Genomic DNA, 20,746 nt, shown 5'->3' on the forward strand with positions numbered 1-20,746 from the left:
TGCAGGTGGGAGGGAGGCAGCGGTGGGGGGTAGCCAACAGGAAATCACTAAATTGCCTACAGAATCCAGACTCACCAGTGGAAACTTGGCTGACTTTCCACACGAGGTGAGTGCGGCTCTCAGTCTGGACTCTAGTTTGTCTGGATTCCAATATGGCCCCTCTTGGGCTGATGCCATGGCCCAGACCCTCTCCTTCAGGGAGATTCACTGAACTCAGAAAGGGGTAGCTGTGAAGAACCCCTTCTGTGTCTCCTCCCCACCATGAACCCTCTAACTTCTTACTCTGAAACAGCTAGACTCAGTTTTTAAGGGTAAAGCTATAGTGTTTTCAGCCCAGAGGCCAGCAATTCTATCTAGGCCAGCTCTCTCTGTGCTGTGTCTACAGCCAGCCCAGACAGATTTCCCAAGGCAAAATCTCCTTGCCGTCGAGCTATTGCCTACATAAGTGGTACCGTCCAGAGTCGCAGAGTCTTTTGCTTACATCTGAGCCCTGGACTCCTCACTCTGGAATCATGGGAAAGACAGGGCTATACAGATAAAAGAATGGGGAATATATGGGAAGTCTGTGTGCTTTTTTGTTTGTTTGTTTGTTTGTGTGTGGACTAGGACTTAACACTGGTTAGGAAGAAAAACCAAAGGTTCCAACCACTTTTTTAACCCCATAAAATGGAGAAATTCTTCATACTATGTGCCCCTAAATGTTAATGGCAGTAGCTAGAACTATTCCCTTGACTCCAACATTTAAAGTTCTTCTGTTTTCCCACCCGAAGGTTTCTAAGTCACACTGGCAACTATCTATCAGAGTGGCCAAGGGCCTCAGTGGGTTTAGAATTAAAGAGCAGAGAAAGATTTCCTTCAATTTCAATTTCCATTATAACCTGGAATCAGTAAGGAGCCCTTATACCTTATCAACAGATGAAAATATGTCTTTCTTCACTATTTCTGGTCTTGGTAAAGGTAGGACATTGATTCGCTTAATAAGCAGCCATAGTATGTTTCCCAATACATGAAAAACTTGGCATCGTGCTTTTTTATATCCTATTGATCAGGAGCTACACATGCTTCACATTTCAGTTCTTTGGTTTACCAGTGATAAACTTACTCCAAATTAAATGTGTGCATTGTAAGCATCTTTGGTTAGACCCCTCATTATCCTGTTAGTTAGAGCCCAGTCGCTAAGAAAGCACATAGCAGTAACTGATCTTCAAGCTGAACAACTCTTTTGGATTACTCGGGTACCAGGAAAGGTTCATGGACTCACACCTTTCTGTGATAGCTGTAAGTTCTTTCTCCCTTATTCTGAAATAATATTTTTGCCTCATTTTAGCCATGGGCAATAAGGATTTATTGTGCTTGCTGCTGCATTCCATTGCTGGTTTATGATGCTTTGTTACCTTAGACTGGTATTTAAATCTAACAGCTAAGACACCTTAAATATCCCAGTCTACATCCAGACTGCTCCATTTGAAGGAGACAGTGAGCCAGTGTTCATAAAGCCCCTGAGTGTAACAGCCAAGGCAAAAATCAGTGCCGCCCCAGCACTGTAGACCTAGGGGAGCCCTGTGTGCAATTGTAGAGATAAATTAGGGTTGGGAAATTGTGTCAAATATCAGGACTCTGAGAACTGGGTTTCCACAGACCACAGCCTCCATGATGCTATAGAAATGTGTGCTAAGAGAAAAATGAATGAGATTCAAATAAGCAGAATGCAGGAGAAATGAACATTCAGGGGGAAGAAAGAAGAAAGAAAAAAAATAAAGAAAGAGAGAAAGAAAGAAACAAAGAAAGAGAAAAAAGAAGAAAGGAAAGAAAGAAAGAAAGAAAGAAAGAAAGAAAGAAAGAAAGAAAGAAAGAAAGAAAAGAAAGAAAGGTATTATGAATCCTGAAATGAAATATGCAAAAGATTTATCAGGGATCCTTCTAGAAATAATTGTACAACACTTTGCTTTGAGCCTGATGACTGGAATTTCTAGATAAGCAAGGCTCAGTCAGAGTTCAACAATTATAATGTCTTCTGTCCATCTTGAGCTTCCCCTGCTATTGACTTACTCAGATTTGTTCACCCGTTTGTCCCAGTTGGAAACGTTCCTACCCCTGGCTCCTCTGGCTGGGGCTTGTTACCAGAAACAGCCCTAGAAGGCAGTTTTACACTGAATTCCTAAGAAATTAAAACAATAAGGAGCATCAAATTCAGAGCATCTTGAATTCTGAGTTTAAGAAAAGCAGATGTACTATGATAGGATGCGAAAATGAATACTTAGCGATTTTTAACTTTTGTATCATGTGTGTATATGAACATGATTGCAGTCAGATCTCTTGGAGCTAGAAGTATAGGAAGTTTTAATTCACCAGACACAGATGCTGAGAATCAATCTCAGATCTTCTGCAAGAGGAATGAGCATGCCTAACCACTGAGCCATCTGCCCAGCTCCTAGCTTTTGTTTACAAGATGATGTAGTAAAAATAAGAATTCAAGGTGCATCTATCTAGTCTCTGAACGATTGATCTTATTTTAAGGGTAATATATTCTAGACCAAGATGAAAACATCTATCAAAGTACTATTTAGCATTCTTCCCACACCAAAAATCCCTGATTATGATCCCTTTTGTCACTCAGGACAGACACTACCTTGAAACTCATTAATATCCAAGCATGATCCACTTAATTTCATGCACAAAAGCCATTTTCCAGCCCTGTTGTAGCCAGCAGAGTTAGGCTCAAGTATTTCTTGGTGTATGGGGATAACTCCTGTAACCTAATCATGTATGGTGGTACCACGTGGTTCTCTGGTAGAGGAAGAGTGGTTTCTAGGCTTTGGTTCTCCTGTTTCACGAGAGGAAGGTGAGAAGGGAGATTCAGAGTCTTAAAAGCCATGTCTCAGAGCTAGCTCTTCTTCATCGAGACTTGAGTGTTGAGATTCCAGCAAGTGAGTGAATCTATTTCCAGAAATGGCCGTTTTAGTTATATGACCCACTGGCTCTGATTTCCCTTCAAGCCACAGCTGCAGCTGATGGAATGGCACTTGAGTGGGCCCTCTAGGCCTTACTTCCCACGAATGTAAAGTAGAAATTTAGGACTCGAGTCTCTTGTTGCTCTTCACTCTTGCCTGTGTGGTTTCTGTGTGGGAAATGCCTACTGGGGTCTGCTGTAGAGAGAGGACACAGGCTACCTGAGCCATTGTCCTGAGCAACACAAGCACTACTTCTCTGGAAGTTGGTGATAGTTCTCCTTCCTGAAAGGAGTTCAAAGGTATACCAGATTCTCCAGAAGGAAGAGCCAGTCCTGTGGCACTGCCACCTTTGGTCCAGCCCTAAAGCAGTACCCTACAGTCTCCATTGTCAGAGCAAAACTTCCAAAGTATCCAAATCTTTTGTAACTTTAATGTTTTTAGAAGGACCACCAGGTCCAATAGTATTCATTTATAGGCTAGAATCTTGATTTTTTTTTTCTGAAATAACTTTTATTGGAGTTTTAATTATCATAGCAATATCTCCATTGTAGAACAAGTAAAAATAAAATCAAAAAAAGAAAATATATCTAATAACTCAACCTTGACGTAATGAGTACAAATATCTTTGTCTTAAACATCAATGTATATCCTTTATTTTGCCTAAAATTAAATATAGTTTGCACAGTGGCTTTGTGGATTTTATTAGTTGGTGATACCCAACAAACATCTTTCTATGTCTCTAAAACTTTTTTATAATTTCATTTTTCATGGCTGCCTTGGCAAAATATGCTGTGTCTTATTAAATCAATTCTTTGATGAATTTTGTGTTCTTTTTGGTCTTTTCACTATTTTAAAAAATAAATATAGTGACTTCTATATCTTCATGTGACCCCTGTTTACATAGGATTGGTTCCTAACAGTATTTATTGTATCAAAGCTTCATAGTGTTTGGATTTTTACTATGTATTATTAAATTCTCCCCCCCCCCAGAAAAATTGTATGCCTCTTATATACTCACCAGAACTGAGAGGCCCCTGTCTCAGAAGTGTTATCTACATGAGTTATAACCAAGAGATTTTACATTTATCACTGTAATTGTAGCGTGCAATGATGTAAAATACAAGAAGCATTATTTATAAGTACATTCTTACTTTTGTTCCTTTTGTGATTTAGTAAATTTGTCAGTTTCCTGATTTTGCTTAGGAGTTGCCCATCCATGTCATCTGCCCATTTATGATAGCTACTTATTCTTTTTATTGATGGGTAGGACATGTGTATCTATATATGCTTAACCATTTTGTAGTTGACATGAAACAAATCACACATAATCTGAAATAGAAACTGCTTCTATAGCCAACAGACTGAACATACAGCATTTCCACATAAAGCGGTTTTTTTGTTTGTTTGTTGTGTTCTTTCCTTTCTTGATCTCTTTTTCTTCCCCTTCTTCACAGTCATTCCTTGAAACCTTACTCTCTCCCACCCCTCCCGCCTCAGCTAACCACTGATGTGTTAGCTGTCAGAGTAGGCAATTACATTGTCTTCAGTGTTACATAAAGGGCCTGATACCATTGGGGACTTGCCTTCTTATACGACTCTTTTTTATTTTGACAGCTACACATACACAAACACTATCCTCCCTCTCCCATCATTGCTCACTCCCTTTCTCCCAGCTAGGATTTCTTTCATTGTATAATTATTTAGCCTCATCTATGCTACCACATTTGACATTAAAGCATGTCTCCTTTTTGCTACTTAGCACTCTGTATATGGATATATTACAGTCTGTTTAGTCACTCACCAAGTGAGAAATGGAATGGACAGCTTCTAGTTATTAAAAATACAGCTGGCATAAAAACTCGTACATTAGTCTTTGAATGGACATATGCTTTCATTTCTCCTCACTAAACACCTAGGGGAGACATGGCTGTATTATATGGCAGGTGTGGCTAAGACTTTAATAAATGGTCATACTGCTTTTCAGAGTAGCCTATTACTTCACATCCCCATCATCACCTCATGGTGCTCTAGGTTCTCCACACCCTCAGCAAAGCTTGTTCTCCTTGCTGTCATGGTTTTATATTTTCAGTCTACTGGCCATGGAGTGATCATGGTGTGGTTTGGATTTACATTTTTCTGATAACCAGCAGTGCTAAGCAACTTTCCCTATTTGCCATCCCAACACCTTAGGCAAAATGCCATTTCAGTTGTTTCAACGTTTTAAACTTGAGTGTTTCTTCACTTAGAATTGAATCATCAGAAATCTTTCTAAAGTTTAAAAATCTTTTATTAGATATATAATTGTCAATTTTTTTTGTCCCAACCTGTGGTTCTCATTTCATTCTCTTTTTTTTTCTTTTAAATTTTTATTTTTTTTCTTCACAGTTTGTTCATTATATATCCCAACTGAAGACCCCTCCCTCAACTCCCTCCCATCCCCACCCTTCCTCCTTCTTCCCCCCATCCCCTTCTCCTAGTCCACTGAAAGGGCAGGGAGTCATTTCATTCTCTTAATGATGTCTCTTGGGAGTAGAAAACTGAGACCTTGGTAAGGGTCTACTTCATATTTTTTTGTTCTTGAGTGTTATATTTAAGAAATCTTTATGTGACCCAGAGTCTTCAACATATTTGAGGGGGTTCATTACAGAGTTCCAAAAACTATTCATTTTGTAAATAGAATGATAATGTTACAAGTTACTCCCATTCAGTGGGAGTGCATTGTCTTTAGCAGCAGCCACACCACAGAACAGAGCTGAGCACTTAGAGTGGAGGCCCTGTGATCCCTGCGCCAAAGGTACCTTCACCTGAAGCCATGTTGGAAAACGTTTTATTAACTACTGATTAATTAAATCAGTAATTAATTTTATTAATTACTGAGGTCTGTAATGGGAATCACAAATCCTGCTTCAAGGTCACAACACTTTCCACTGTCATTGTGTCCTATCACTGAGTTAGGCATTCCTTCTTCCTAAAGTGTGAGACCCTGAAAGGCTGTCCTACCAATTGGGAAAGAGGAAAAAACCCATTCTATAGGTCCTGGAGTTTTCCAGGGTGACTCTAGCCAACAGAATACATAGATAGCTGTGTGTGTGTTGGGAAAAATAGTTAGGGCGAGGGAGTGGGTTCAGGGAGTAAAGCTCTTGCTCCACAACCATGATGACCTGACTTTGGATATCAAGCATCCACGTAAAAAGCCAGGTGTGCTGGCATGCATCTGTGTGGGTCAGAAGAGAGATAGGTGGATCCTTGGTGCTTGCTGGCCAGCCAATGTGGCCAAATCAATGAGCTCCAGGTTCACTGAGACTCTGTCTCAGAAAATAAGATAGGTTCTGAGAAATGCATCCAGTGCCATCCTCTCTCTTACACACCACAGAGAGACAGAGACAGAAGTTGAGTATACTTTTCTTTTTCATTATATCTTGTTGACGCTCAGAGGCTAAGTAAGAGCATTATAGAATGGGCTCGTAGGGGTTGGCCAGCCTGCTCTATCTAGTGCTTCTCAACCTTCCTGATGCTGCAACCCTTTAATATAGCTCCTCATGTTGTAGTGAACCCAACTGTTAAATTATTTTCATTGCTACTTCATAACTGTAATTTTGCTACTGTTGTGAACTGTAATGTAAATATCTGTATTTTCCAATGGTTTTAGATGACCCCTGTGAAGGGGTCATTTGACCCTTAAAGTACTTGCAACCCAGAGGTTGAGAACTGCTGCTCTAAGAACACTCTCTCCTTCATGGGTGAACAAGCTCAGCTCCACAGACTTCACGAGCATCCCTGCTAGAGGCATGTGGCCCAGCCCCACAGGAGCCATTTTCTCATGCCCAGTGATTTTACAAAGAGCAGGGAGTGTTGGTGACCAGTCCATCATCAGTGTTCCTGGTCCTTCTCTCTGCAGGGCCCCAGCACATGCCTAGCCTAGACCACAGCCTCGCAGCAACTAGCATGCTCTCTACACCCCAAAGCCCATCAGGCACCAGGGGCAAGGCATACAGGCTGTGCTCAGACGCCACCCCTGCACACCTGCAGTTTCTGGATGTTTATTTCTCTGCTGGGCACCACAAAACTCAACTGGCCCGAGACCTCTGTTAAGAGCAGTGGTGATCCATAATCTCATCCAAAAAGGTGAACGTTTCTTTCTCTGGCACTAAGTTAGAACTGGGCCACGCCAATAAACACTGTCGCACTGGTGGGCAATCCAAGGCTGGAACATACAAGACCCAGAGCTGGAGTCTATGGATGAAGCTCGTGGTGTTCATGTAAAATCGCCTCAAAGTAGAAGGGAACATGTGTTAAGTATGCGGGAAGGAGGATGCCCCTCTTAAGAGCATGACCCATGAGCAGAGATGTGCAGTGACCTCCTGAGCACTGCGCATGTCTGCCAAAAGAGATGCTAAGTGCTTCCCCAGCACAGGCAGGACGTGCCTCATGTGCTCCAAGTACAACAGAGAAGCCAGAGTGGCTGGAGTGGCGTCACAAAGAGAAAATATGGGGGTTGGGGAGCCAAGTAGATAGGCAAGCAAGCAGAGGGCAAATTTTGTAAGACCTTGTAAATAGTCCCATTAAAACAACAGAGAAAGATCTATAAATGTCCAATTTATAAACTGACTCAATATTGCATTGAGCATCATGAGCTTTTCCAGGACTAGGCAAAGGCAGGCAGGAGTGATTTCTTTTATTGGAAGCCATGTGGCCAACGGCATGCTGTATAGCTGACTCTAGTAAACCAGAGGCTTATCAAGCTGGCTCTGGTACAAGCCAATATTGCTGATTTAATTTGACTCACATGTGCTGGGCACCTGCTAGCCTACCTGGCCTGAAGCTTCGGCAGGCACGTGCCTGACCATTTCCTCCCTCTGTAAGAGAGGCCCAAATGGATAATAGAACCACCTGGGAAATTTAAAACTACTCCAACAAAGACCAATTAAGCTAGAATCTCTCGGGGTGGAGCTAAGCATCAGTACTTTTAAAGAAAGTGTTCTCAGGGTTGAATGGATTTCCAAAGTCACTTCCCCATTACTTACTACATGCTTAGAGTGGGAAAAAATGAAATATGTCATTATTTAGAATAGTTTATCTTAGGATGTAACTTGTTGTTCAAGTCTAAATCTGCATGTGTCTGTGTCCTTACGCCCAAATCTTGTCTCATACAATAATTTCATTTCTGTCAAATTTCTCCCTGGTTTTTGCCAGTGTCTTGTGCTTTCTGTGCATAAAAGAACACTCTCTTGTCCTCAAACTAAATCCTATAGATCTTTGAGACTTGGCTCATGCCCTCTATGACATCTCCTTTGAGAATCCCTGCCTTGAATGATCACTCTGAACCCCCTAAGGACCACTCTACACCAGGGCTGGGCAAACCTTTTCTGTAAGGAGAAAACTAGGAACTGTTTTAGGCTCTGTGCATTGTGCCTGCCCCTGTGGCACCTACTCTACTTTGTGATTACAGAGCAATTTTCCTGCCCTGTGCAGCAAGTAAACTAATGGATATAGTTATGTTCCATAATACAAAAACTGTATTTTCCAGAGCAAGGATCAAAGCTATAATTTGTCAACTTTTCTCTAAGTTGCTAATAAGACATGTATTTATTACCTGAGATATTTCATGTCTGCAACATATCTCTCAGCTTGCTCCCAGATCCTAGTGGGAAAAGGAGCTACATAACCATTTTCTAGCAGTTTATAACAGGGATTGGTGGCAGGGCCTTGACTTAGTCCTCTTGAGTCATTTCCATATCCGATCTCTAGTCTAATTGCAGCTTTTTCATCCGTCTCACACACCTCCACCCTCACCCTTAGAAGCGCACTTCCTGATTCCCTTGGTATGGGCTACATCAGGCACTTCCTAACACCAGATCTGAGGAAATTCACACTATGACATCAGTGGGTGTTCTAGGCCACATCTGCTGGGAAAGCAATTTTCATCACAATCATTTGGAAGACCAGGATCATCACGGCTTCCTCTCCAAAGATAGATGTGAGAGCAACAAGTCCCAAAGGCCAAAGGTTAGGTAAAAATTAATTCACAATGGGGACCCAGCCCAGAGGTGTCAGGGAAAGTGATGCAGAGGAAGGGCATGGCAACCTGAAGGGCAGGACCAGCATCCTTGATGAGGAAAGCTAGTGCAAGAAGACCTTTACCTTGACCCTCTTCAAAGAACAGTTGGCCTCTGTTTCCTCCTTCACACTGGGAGGCTGAGATTTCATGCAACAAGGAAAACATTTTTTGTTTCCTACTGCATTGCCCACAAGGAGAATATGCTTTGTCCTGAAGAAGAAAGACCAGTGTTTTGTGCTTGTTTACAGCCCATGTTGACTTACTTTAATCCGTTATTTTTATGATAAAATTTGAAGTGGATAATAGAGACCCGTAGGGACAACACTGAACTCAGCATCACATTGCATGTAAAATGAAATCAGTATTCCAAAGGGTGTTTATGGGGAAGCCATGGGAAGAAGTATACCAGTTCTTCAGGCTGGAGTACACATCCATAAATCTAAAAAGACACCGAAGAATAAGTGACACTTAAAATAGCTGGACAGAGACAGCAAGGCAGTAAATCTCCCCACTTGCCACTGTTCCAGGCCATAGCAAGTATCCAGGCACAGGCTTATTTTAAGATTCTAGATAATCAGGAAATGGGACCTTGAAAAAAACCACTCACACTTTCTCCTGCCCTTTCTTGGCATGAAGACGGAGTTCCCAGGCCAGTGCCCTCCCTAGCATACTCAACAGGAACGATATGAATGAGTCTGGTGTCCCTGAAATAGACAGGTATTGAAAGTCCACCATTGGGAAAACGAGGAACTCTACACTTTCCCTAATAAATCCTTCCTCGCCATGAAATGGCTCTTGAAAACACCCCCCTGTTCTGTGCCCCTCTGTGTGTTTGTGTGGTGCTAGAGTGGCAGTTTTACAGCAGCTACAGCGCCTAGAGGAGTATAGAGAAGAGAAAGGGCAGGATTGTGTCCCAGGGTTCGTTATGATATGTGAAAAGAGAGGAAAACTCTCCACCTCAGTTCTCAGTCAGCTTTGTAGAGGAAAAGGCACCTCTGTTGGAAGACCCGTTTACAAATCCACAGAAGCTGGTTCCTTGTTGATACATAACCCAGCCCACAGAACCGATTCTTGTAAGACTTAAATAAGAAGCAATGTTCAGTGTCCCTAGCTTTAGTGCCCAGTACAAAAGTGAAAGCTGATTATGTTCTCATTTTTGTTTTGTTTTGTTTTGTTTGTTTGGCTGGAACACTTCTGTTGTTATAAACCTAAGAATCAATTCTCCTCTTCACTGTAGCCTACACTAAGCTCTTCCCTAGATTTTAGGGACAATTGCTGGCTGCCATTACAAACGTTAAGTAGCTCAGAAGATGAGTTCCTTATTCAAGGGTTCATGTGTGGTACCTCCTGGGTAGGAACACAGAGGTATTGGCCCAGATGTGCCCAGACATGAAGGGGCTGCTTAAGTAAAACCATCAGCCCGAGAGTGATGATGAGAGAGCAATGTAATAGAAGGAGGAGATGAGAGGGTGAAACAGCCACTCTGGGAATTAATAAAAGACCAAGGTTGAATCCTCTCCTGGAAGACCTCTTCCCTTCTATTCTCTAATGCCCAAACTGCCCAACGGGGCCCTTCCCATGCATTTCAGAGCATGGTATAGTGATGAAAGCTAGAACCAGCATGCTTGGCTCTGCTACCTACGTCCAGCTGGAGAACCTTGGGCAAATTGTGCAAGCTCTCCTGCCTTAGACTATAAAATGAAGATGGATAGCTGTGTAGCCTTCCATAGTTCTTGAAGGGGGCAAATATAGTATTTAAAGGGTTATCTGCACATGGTATATGTTCAGTTCCTATAGGCCACTACTTGCCCCAGCCCTTTTCTTCTTGAAGAAGCAGAGAAGCAACTTGTTGGCCAAGTACTAGCAACAGGGATAAAGAGGATGATGGATTGATTCAGGCCTCAGTCAGCTTACTTTTTCATTAACTTTCACATATTACAGTGCTCTTAGTTCTTTAACTGTTTGCTTGTTAAATTCGCTTATTTTTTTTTTTTTAGTCAAGTTCTCCTTAAGGATCAAAACCTCAAGTGACAACACATGCTTGAGAGGATGTGGAGAAAGGGGAACCCTCCTCCCCTGCTGGTGGGAATATAAACTTGTACAACCACTTTGGAAATCAATCTGGCACTTTCTCAGACAATTAGGAATAGTGCTACCTCAACATCCAGCTATACCACTCCTAGGCATATATCCAAAAGATGCTCAAGTACACAAAAAGGACAATTGCTCAATCATGTTTGTAGCAGCTTTATTCGTAGTAGCCAGAAGCTAGAAACAACCCAGATGCCCCTCAGTTGAGGAATGGATACAGAAATTGCGGTACATTTACACAATGGAATACTACTCAGCAATTAAAAACATGGAAATCATGAAATTTGCAGGCACATGATGGGAACTGAAAAAGATCATCCCAGAAACAGAAAGACACACAGGGTATATACCCCCTCATAAGTGGATATTAGACATATAATATAGGATAAACATACTAAAACCTACAGACACTAATGAAGAAGGAGGACTCTGGCTAAAATGTTCTGATGGAAATCAGAAGAGGGAGAAAACAGGGAACAGGACAGGAGCCTACCACAGAGGGCCTCTGAAAGTCTCTACCCTGCAGGGTATCAAAGCAGATTCTGAGACCTATAGCCAAACTTTGTGCAGAGTGCAGGGAATCCTATGAAAGAAGGGGGAAATAGTAAGACCTGGAGAGAACAGGAGGTCTACCAGGAGAGCAACAGAACCAAAAAATCTGGGTACAGGGGTCTTTTCTGAGACAGAAACCCCAACCAAGGACCATTCATGGAAATAGCCTAGAACCCTTGCACAGAGCTAGCCCATGGCAGTTCAGTGTCCAAGTGGGTTTCATACTAATGGGAAGAGGGACTGTCTCGGACATGAACTGATTGGCCTGCTCTTTGATCACCTCCCCCTCAGAGGGGGAGCAGCCTTACCAGGCCACAGAGGAAGACAATGAAACTACTCCTGATGAGACCTGATAGACTGGGATCAGAAGAAAGGGGAGGAGGACTCCCATATCAGTGGATGGTGGAGGGGTATAGGTGGGGCAGAGGGAGGAAGAGCAGGTTTGGGAGAGGAGGAGGGAGGGAGCTACAGGTGGGATACAAAGTGAATAAATTGTAATTAATAAAAAAAGAAAGGAAAATAAAAAGAGTTCCAGCTCATCTCAGATAAATTAAACAAGAGGTCTAGGTTACTGCTTAGCCAAAAGGGTAATGCAAACATGAACTGTGAGATTGTTCTCTGGTCAAGTTTCAAAGCCTTTCTGAGTATTCCTTCCCTCCTATTAAAACAGGGACATAACCTCTATTTCATAATTGGCTCAAGAACTAAATGAGATAAAGCATAATTTTTTGCAAGCTCTAAACCACTCTCTATAAGTTACTGGTTGCCTTTTTCTTAAGAAGCAAGAATGACCGCAAAGTAGGGCTCCTAGAACCCCCAATCAAAGGGCCAAACCCTGAGGAGATGTTCTAGGCCGCTTAGAAGCTCTCCTAGCTATAAACAGTTCCTTTCTTCCCATTCCTCATTTCTCATTTTCCTGTACTCATTGGAGTATAGAGAGTGTTTTCTCTATAAAGGACCTTGGGGAAATAGGATGCAGTCTGCCCTAGAGTATGGCATCTGAGAAGACTTTATGAAGAAATGGAAGCTAAGTAGCATCAAGAGGAATCTATAGGATTAGACAAGCCAAGAAAGCACAGGTGGTAATTAGAAACACACACACACACACACACACACACACACACACCCCTACCTGCTGGAGAGCCATGAAGATGCAAATAAAGCAAGGAACACATTTTATATCCCACACAGGACCTCTGGACTCCAAAGTTTTTATTTCTTTTTGTGTGTGTAAATAATTGATGTTCATGGAAGTATAACTCAGCAGAATCCGACCCCCAGTGAAGTCCACTGGGGAGAGGGGGCAGCCAGCTTTCCAATGTTGTACCTTTTCGTGTGCTGCATCTAGCATTTGGAGATGTGAATTTGGCTAATAATGTAGAAGTAGGATGAGTTCGTCTCTTTACATAGTTAGCGTCTGCATATTATACAGCAGGAGAAACACTACTAGCCTCCACCTCACCTGCACTCCTTTACACCTTCCAGGCAAATGTTTAGAAATTGTCTTACCATGAATAGACTCCCTAACTTCCTCCTCTGCCCATCACTGGGTCTATAACTATAGAATCCTGGGAGCCTCCTCAACCTTAAGGTCCCTAGAGTTTAAAATGCATTATATAAAAGGGCTGAAGTGTGGCTTAACTTAACTGTTTCTATTTCAAAAAGGTGCTTTTCAGATAAGTAAGAAACTAGCAACATTGCCTGTAAGATAGCAGGTGGTTGAGAGAAAGGTATCAGAAAGAATTTCCATCTCCTCTGCTTCCCATCGAATTCCAAACCAGGAATGTGTATGGAGTATGCAAAATCAAATGAATAAAATCTAGAAATACGGTTCAACCCTACAACTGTCTTCTGTACATTTCTGTGTACCAAGAAGGCTATACTATCTTGGCCCTCACTGGAGGATATGGATTATGTGTTCAGCTACTGAGCCTCAGAAACAGAGGCCAGCTTGGAAAGCTTCTCCCACATGTGCAGAGAAAGAAGGCAAAGGGATTAGGCCAGAATAACATTTGAGCATCTTTAAAAGCCTAACAAGAAATATAGTGGTATAGTTCAGCTTTGTTTCCATAGAGCTGCTTTCATGTTTGTATTGTAGAAGGTAGAAGGGACATTTTGCCAGGACATGTTCATGCAGGGACTGTGGATTACATTCCTAAAATTAGAAAGGGTTCTCACTCTTCTTGGGAAAATGTATCATTTAGAAGGTGTTCTACGGACTACCTGTGGCTATTCCTCACCTGTGACAGCCTATGAGCACAAACCCTAAGAGAAGCATTGGGCCAAGGGGAACAAATGATGATTACAGTAGCTGAACTATCAACTGTGAAATATAGAACTTTGTAATTCATCTCCATCTACCTAGCAGTTCACAGTCTTTCACCTTCACTTTTAACACCTTACCTCTGAAAGGTATGTGAATGACAAGTTCAACCCCAAAGTCATCATTCTACCAAGGACTTTTTATGTGAAAATCCATTGTAATTATGGAATTCCTTATTTCTCTCTTGGCTGGGCAGCTCTGACATAATGAGCTCCCTGTATATTTTGTTTCCAAGGAGATAAGACCAAAAATTCATTTGAGGTCCTTCTGGACCCTGGCAGGAACCATTGTGTGCAGTGTGTAACCCTTTGAAGTGATATCAAGACAGATAAATCAGCACAAGCCTGCGTGTCTGTTGTCCTGCCAGCTTCCTGAGCCCAGAAAAGGATTTGGGGCCCAAAAGAAGGTGGCCAATGCACTCTTATATGCACAACAAATACGGCACATCCTCTTAATTCCTGCCCTATAATCTTGTTCTCAACACTAACAAACCTTCTTAGTCTCTCAAATCCTCATCCAGTTCCATGGCTCAGAGACTGACTCACCACAGTTAATTCTGGGTGATATGATGGAGATTCAGGGTGTCACAGGGTAAATGAAGCATTTCTGCTAAGAACCCTAAAATCATCCTGACGACAGAAAGAAAAAAAAGGGGGGGTGTGTGAATGGAAAGCAGAGTAAAACAAAGCTTTTCCTAAGCAAACACTGCAGAAATCTTTTATTTTAGAACCTAACCAGGCTCCATACAGAACTAGATTAGATTGTAAAATGGTATTTTGGTCTCTGTATCTGTAAGTTCAATATTCAATGATTCAACCAGGTATGGATCAAAAATAGTCAGGAAAAAATGATATGATTCAAAGCACACAGGAGATACATATGATTCAAAGCACACAGAACAAAGTGTGCATGTTACACGTAGATACTGTGTCATTTTATACAGCGGCTTGAACATTTTTTCTGCTTTCTACACCCAAGGGGTCCAGAAAGTGTCCTCCCATGCATACATACCAAGGGGTGAGTATTCCGTTCTTGGGTGAACAAAAAACTGTTTCTATTTCCATATTCCATAGATTCCTGCCATCCAGACAGCTGCCTTTGCCCTTTTCTTTGTTTTGACACTTAAAAAAAGATAATCCCAGATGCACCCAGTGAGACCTTAAAATAATCCCCATATTGCTGTCACATGCATTCCTTGAGAACTTTATTACTTACTGGCACAAGAAGCTATTCTAGGCTCGTCTTAAAGTCACTCTGCTGTAGCCCTAGAGAGTAGAGCATTGCTTATTTAAACAATTGCAATTTGGTCATTGGACTTTGCTCCAAAGAACTCTTAATTTTGTAATCAATAAAGCAATGAGACAGTGAACTAGTTTTGTTCAACTTTAAGGAAGAGCTGCTAATATTGGGAAAGAAGCAACATTTGAATGAAATAAAGACATTCTCTTGCAGGCACTGAACTCTATAAGAAGGACAAACCCTGGGTAGAGAGAGAAAGGAAGCATGATGGGAAATCATGTGTGTGTAAGTGCTCTGAGCACCAAGCCCATGTTCGCAGACTTCAGCAGCTCTGTTGGCTGTGTTCTGTGCAGTCAGCACTCACACCCAAGATCGAAGATCTGGCCAGAGAGTGACAACAGACTTGGTTCATTTTTCTGCCTGGTCCATTTAAGAATAAGTTTCTGACCCCATCGCTCAGTATATATTTTCTCAAGGTTTGCTAGTTGTGCCAGTAGCAGCCTTACAGTAAAAGCATCCAACCCTGGACCACGCATTGCATTTAGTTGTGCGCTCTCTCTCTCTCTCTCTTTCTCTCTCTTCTCTCTCTCTCTCTCTCTCTCTCTCTCTCTCTGTCTCTCTCTGTCTCTCTTTCTTCCCCCTCCCCCCCCCGTGAACAGTCCTTGGACTTCCTTGACTTCTGAAGGGCATAGGTTTAGTTGTTTTGGGTTTTTTGTTGTGGTTGTTGTTTTTAAATAGTGTATCCTTCAATTCAGGTGTGTCTGAGGTCAACTCATGGTTAGAGTCAGGCTGTGACTGTTTGACAGGAACAAACAAGTGCCTGGAGCTGGGTTCTTCTCCTTGCATCCAGCCATATGATTGTGACAGCAGCGCTACCCTCATAGCTAATGTGCGTTCTCATCACCTGGTAAAATGTCTGCTGGGTTTTCCTTTGTAAAGTTATTCAACTTCGTTTGCCATTAGTAGTATTTTTCAAGAAGTACTTTAAAGTGATGGTAAATATTCTGTTCTAGGGCGGGCTTAAAAGTCATTTATATTTGCATAATTTATAGGTGGATTCCTGCCATCCACAGAGCTATCATCTTTTGCTGTCCTGTTTATTTTGAAATTCCAAGATGCAGTCAGTGAGACTTTAAAATAGCTCTTGTATCTTTTGACACTGCCATGTCATTCTCTGAGAACTTTCTTACTTCCTAGCCCAGAAAGATATTCTAGGCTCATCTCTGCTCCTGACCTACAGAATAGTTCTTTCTGGAAGTTACTACTGGGCGTCACTGTTGTCAGTGTGCGTAAGTATGTATATGCATAGCTGTATACACATTTAACAATACTACTATTTCTGTGTTTATCTATGTATTAAACCATGAGTTCTCCCTAGTATCCCCAGGTCTGACACAACATTGTAGAATTCGGTTTCTAGTTCCTCTTTCTGTATTTGTAGGTCTATGGTCTCTACTGTTCTTAATATATTTATTAATTTGAAGCCCCTTCTATAGGCGATCTCCTCTCACTGCTGTCTCTTGTTCTTACACATACACCATCCTCATCCCACTTGTATTCCTTAACCGTCCACTAAGCCACTACCATGAGTATCTCAGTCCGTTTTCGATTACAGGAGAAAGGACAGAGAGACTCAGTCATTCTAAAAAGATTTGAGGGGTAGAGGGCTTGTGGTTCTGGGGCTGAAACTCCACGACCGTAGTATGGGCATCTTCTTAGCTCTTGGTTAGGATGTCTTTCTGCTTCAACTCCTGGTGGAAAAGAGAAGGGTGAGCAAATGTGTAGAAAAGATGCCAGACTCCTCTTCCTAAGTTGTTCCTGTGAGGAAAAAAAAAAAACAAAAAAACTAATCCATTCATGAGAAATCTGTCCTTCTGATCCAAACACCTACCAGGATTCACCTCCAAATACCAAATGTTCCAACATATGAGTCAAACTGCAGCAACATCCTTCGTGTGACTTCAGTCTTCAGTGCTCAGATTCAGTGCCCCATTCTGTGACCTCCCCTCCTCTACGAACTTTGCCGCAGTCAGCCTCACACACTGGGTTTCGGACTGAATTGTTTAAGAAGGAAAGGGGAAAGGCTGAGGAACTTCTGGTGTAAGACAGAAAGAAGATTGCTGCCAAATTCAGAAGCTAGAAAGGCAGAGAGCAAGGAGAAGGGGTGTTGGGCAATGCCTCTGGGGCCCTGGGTCAGGCAACATCTGGTTGGCCAGGTCTCTGACTGTAAGCGGTGGGAAGACATTCACAGGTCCTATCTCACCCAGTGTCACGTGGGAAGTACACTGTACACTTCCAACCTTAAGTGAGAGAAACCTGGTGGTGGCACGCTTTGTACTGCTGCTGTCCACATGGGATTCTTAGCCGAGGACCAGGAGCTCCAGGCACTTCCTAAGCCCCAACTTCAAATCCAGCTGTGTTTTGTTTCTCATGAAATAGTATAAAACTTCAGAATCTCTAAGAGATCTGTAATCCATCAACATTTACCGACTTACACTATACGAAAAGTTAGAAGAGCCAATGACTTACTGAAATCAACATAAAGCAGATAAAAAAAAGAAATATTCTTTATTGAGTAGGAAATCCCTAAAGATGAAAAACACAAATTTTGTATTAATTGGTGGTTGATGTCGTAACAAAGTACCACAGACTTCATGGTCTATACAACACAAATGTAATTTTAGTTGTGGAGGTCAGAGTTGCAGAACAGACATAACTAAACTTAAATCAAGGTTTTCCAAGAAGCTTCCAGAAGCTCTAAAGGGACATCCATCCCTTTGTCTTTACCAGCTTCTAGAAGCTACCCCTGTACTTTGGCTGTGACCATTGTTCCATCTTTAAGGATGACAGAGCACTACAAATCTTCTAACACTACCTCTGTTTCCTCTCTTTTAAGAAGCCATTTAATTGCATTGGACTAATCCCAATATTCTAGAATAATCCCTCCACTCAAGATCCTTTCTTAATCTCAGCTATAAAGTATAGTTACCCTGCAAAGTAGTATAGGTTTCTAGGATTGGGATATGAACTTTTTAAGATGGAGGATATTGTCCTGCTTACTGACTATAAAATTCAAGAATGAAATCACATACCAACCATCATGCCTTGTTGCCTGAAACATACATTAACATCACATTTCTGGGTGACAATTTATCTGTATCAATATTCTCAAGTGATACTCATTAACCCAGCTGTGATCCTTCAGTGAGATGATGTATGAGCCACCAGTACATGGGAACAGAACTGCTAGGAAATTGCCGTTACCATAGTTTATGTGCATGACAAACTGGAAATTGGGTAATTACCTGTAGATATATCATAAATAAAAGATCCTGGTTTGATTCTTTGGCAACAGTTTGAGGGATGGGACAGATCTCTTACGAATTAATGGAAAGACTTTTAAGATTCACTAAGCTACCGAGTGAAATATGTGCCCTGTGGCGTTGGAAGGGTCAGTGTCCAGAGGTGTCTATCCTCAAGTAGTGGGAATTGAGGGTTTTCTTAGTTGTTATATTTTTCTGAACTTTTAATCCATAAAGAACTTTTGCTGGTGTTTTTTAAAGTAGCAAAATGAGACTTTTAACTAGGAAAAGAGGTATCAAATTCTTTCTCTGGTGAAAATGGCTGTTTTCTTTGGAGGTAAAAATATATACTGCACAGGCATTTAGTGGTTTTACTGGACTGTTCATTCTCAGCATATAGAAACCCTGATGATCTCATGTCCCAGACTACAACTTCTAGACTGCCACCTCTTTAGAAATGCAGTTGTATTTGGGTACAGCCATGCTGATTCACTTAAATATTGTCTATGGTTGCTTTCAAGTTACAATGAAAGCTGAGCAATGATGGAGATCATATGGCCCCGTCCAAAATGTTCACTATCTACCCCTTCGCTGATAAAAGCCCTCTTGCTCTTGGCTTTCTTACCAGCACCGATGACACTAATCCACTAGGCAGTCTCTAATCAAGTCTCTGGCAGTCAGATTACAACTTATATAAACATCTTATTGTAAACACTTGTAATTTCAGAACCTTGTCCTTCACCCTTTCCTCACCACCATAACCCAGAAATGCATTTGGGGAGGGGAAAACTCAGAAGTATAGGAAAAGGTAGTTTTCCTGTACATATTATCTAGGATTTCCCATATTTGGTCTTCAGAGAAAGTTAATAGTAAAATTTTAGGAAAATTCTAAATCTGCATATTAAAGTAGAATATAGATATCCAAACTAAGGGCCCCTGTTCTAGCTAATCCTAAACCTTTAGGGGTCTATGTCTTTAGCATACTTGAGTATATTTGGGAAACTAACTCCATGGGAATATTCAGTCTCCCCTGCTATACAAAATGATGACATGAGCAATCCAAGGTATGGATGAGGAGAATATTTTTATGGTAGATACAAGGGAGAGACTAGTCAGAGACATTTGAAAACGTGATCAAAGAAGTAGACTGAACATGGCCAGCAGACTGTGCCCCACCAGGAGAAGAGGTGGGGGGAAGGAGCAGCAAGAGAGGATGACAAAAGAAAGAGGAGCAAAGAAGACAAAAGAAAGAGGGGCAAAGAGGGAGGATAGCTGAAATTGCAGGTTTATAAGGAGAAATGAGTTGCTTGGGGGCAGGAAGATCCTGAACTGGAGAAGTTTACAGTAGGGGAAGACGTGAGAAGATTTAGATACTTGAGATATTTGAGGGAGCCTGAGGGACAGCATGCACTTTGGTATGCTAATAGTTACCACAAATAGCCATTTGTAGCTTCTGCCAGTCATAAAAGAACTGGTTTCTTTGGTAGAGAACTGGCTTCGAAAGTTCCAAAGAAATACTGGATTATGCCCTGACACCTCCATTGTTTATACAGAGACCAGGTACACAACCCTTCCCAAATATATTCTCTGCTCCAGACCTCAGCCTCCAGGTAGATGTTCTCATGTTCCAGAGAACAAAGTCTCCAGAAGAAAGAAAAGTCAACCTAGCAGTTACCTCTTCCCATCTGGACAGTGTGTGCTTTGCTTCACCTAGGCCTAGACTGACCCAAATCACGATTGCCTAAGCAGACAGCATTGGTTCTACAGCCCCTAAATCCAAGCTGTTCTTTCAAATGTCTGAATTTGCCCAGAGGATTTAAACCATGCTACGTGTCCATATGCCTTCAGGGAGCCTCCAAGCGAATCTGTGGATTATATAGATCCATGATAGATCCAAAACCATACCAAGGTGCCTCAGAGGCCAAAGAAGCACTAGCAATATTGGTAGCAAGCAACCATCAATGCATCTGAACAGCCACTATCAGCCCCTCACATGGCTGTCCTGTGGCAGCCACGGATTTCCCAATACCAGCTTTGGGTTTCCGGCTCCTTAAGATATCTCTATTTACTGGTTCCTGAAAACCCACACACTCCTGGAGCTTGCCTGCCAGAAGCCAGATGTTACCGTCCAGCAGCCAGTGGCATGACTCCTCAGAGCTGCCGCTGACCTCTGGTCCTCATTCTTCCCAAACCTTCCTGTGGCTATCATCCCTCCTCCACCTTGCCTGTT

The 20,746-nt window shown here is 41.9% G+C and overlaps 1 protein-coding gene across 6 annotated transcripts in view; it reads left to right on the forward strand.

The window, feature by feature from the left end:
* Adamtsl1 (ADAMTS like 1) overlaps positions 1-20,746 on the forward strand; it is a 904,412-nt gene that overhangs the window by 862,019 nt on the left and 21,647 nt on the right. The window lies entirely within an intron of this gene.

The sequence above is a fragment of the Meriones unguiculatus genome, chromosome 12, assembly GCF_030254825.1.
Source record: "Meriones unguiculatus strain TT.TT164.6M chromosome 12, Bangor_MerUng_6.1, whole genome shotgun sequence".
Taxonomy (NCBI): domain Eukaryota; kingdom Metazoa; phylum Chordata; class Mammalia; order Rodentia; family Muridae; genus Meriones; species Meriones unguiculatus.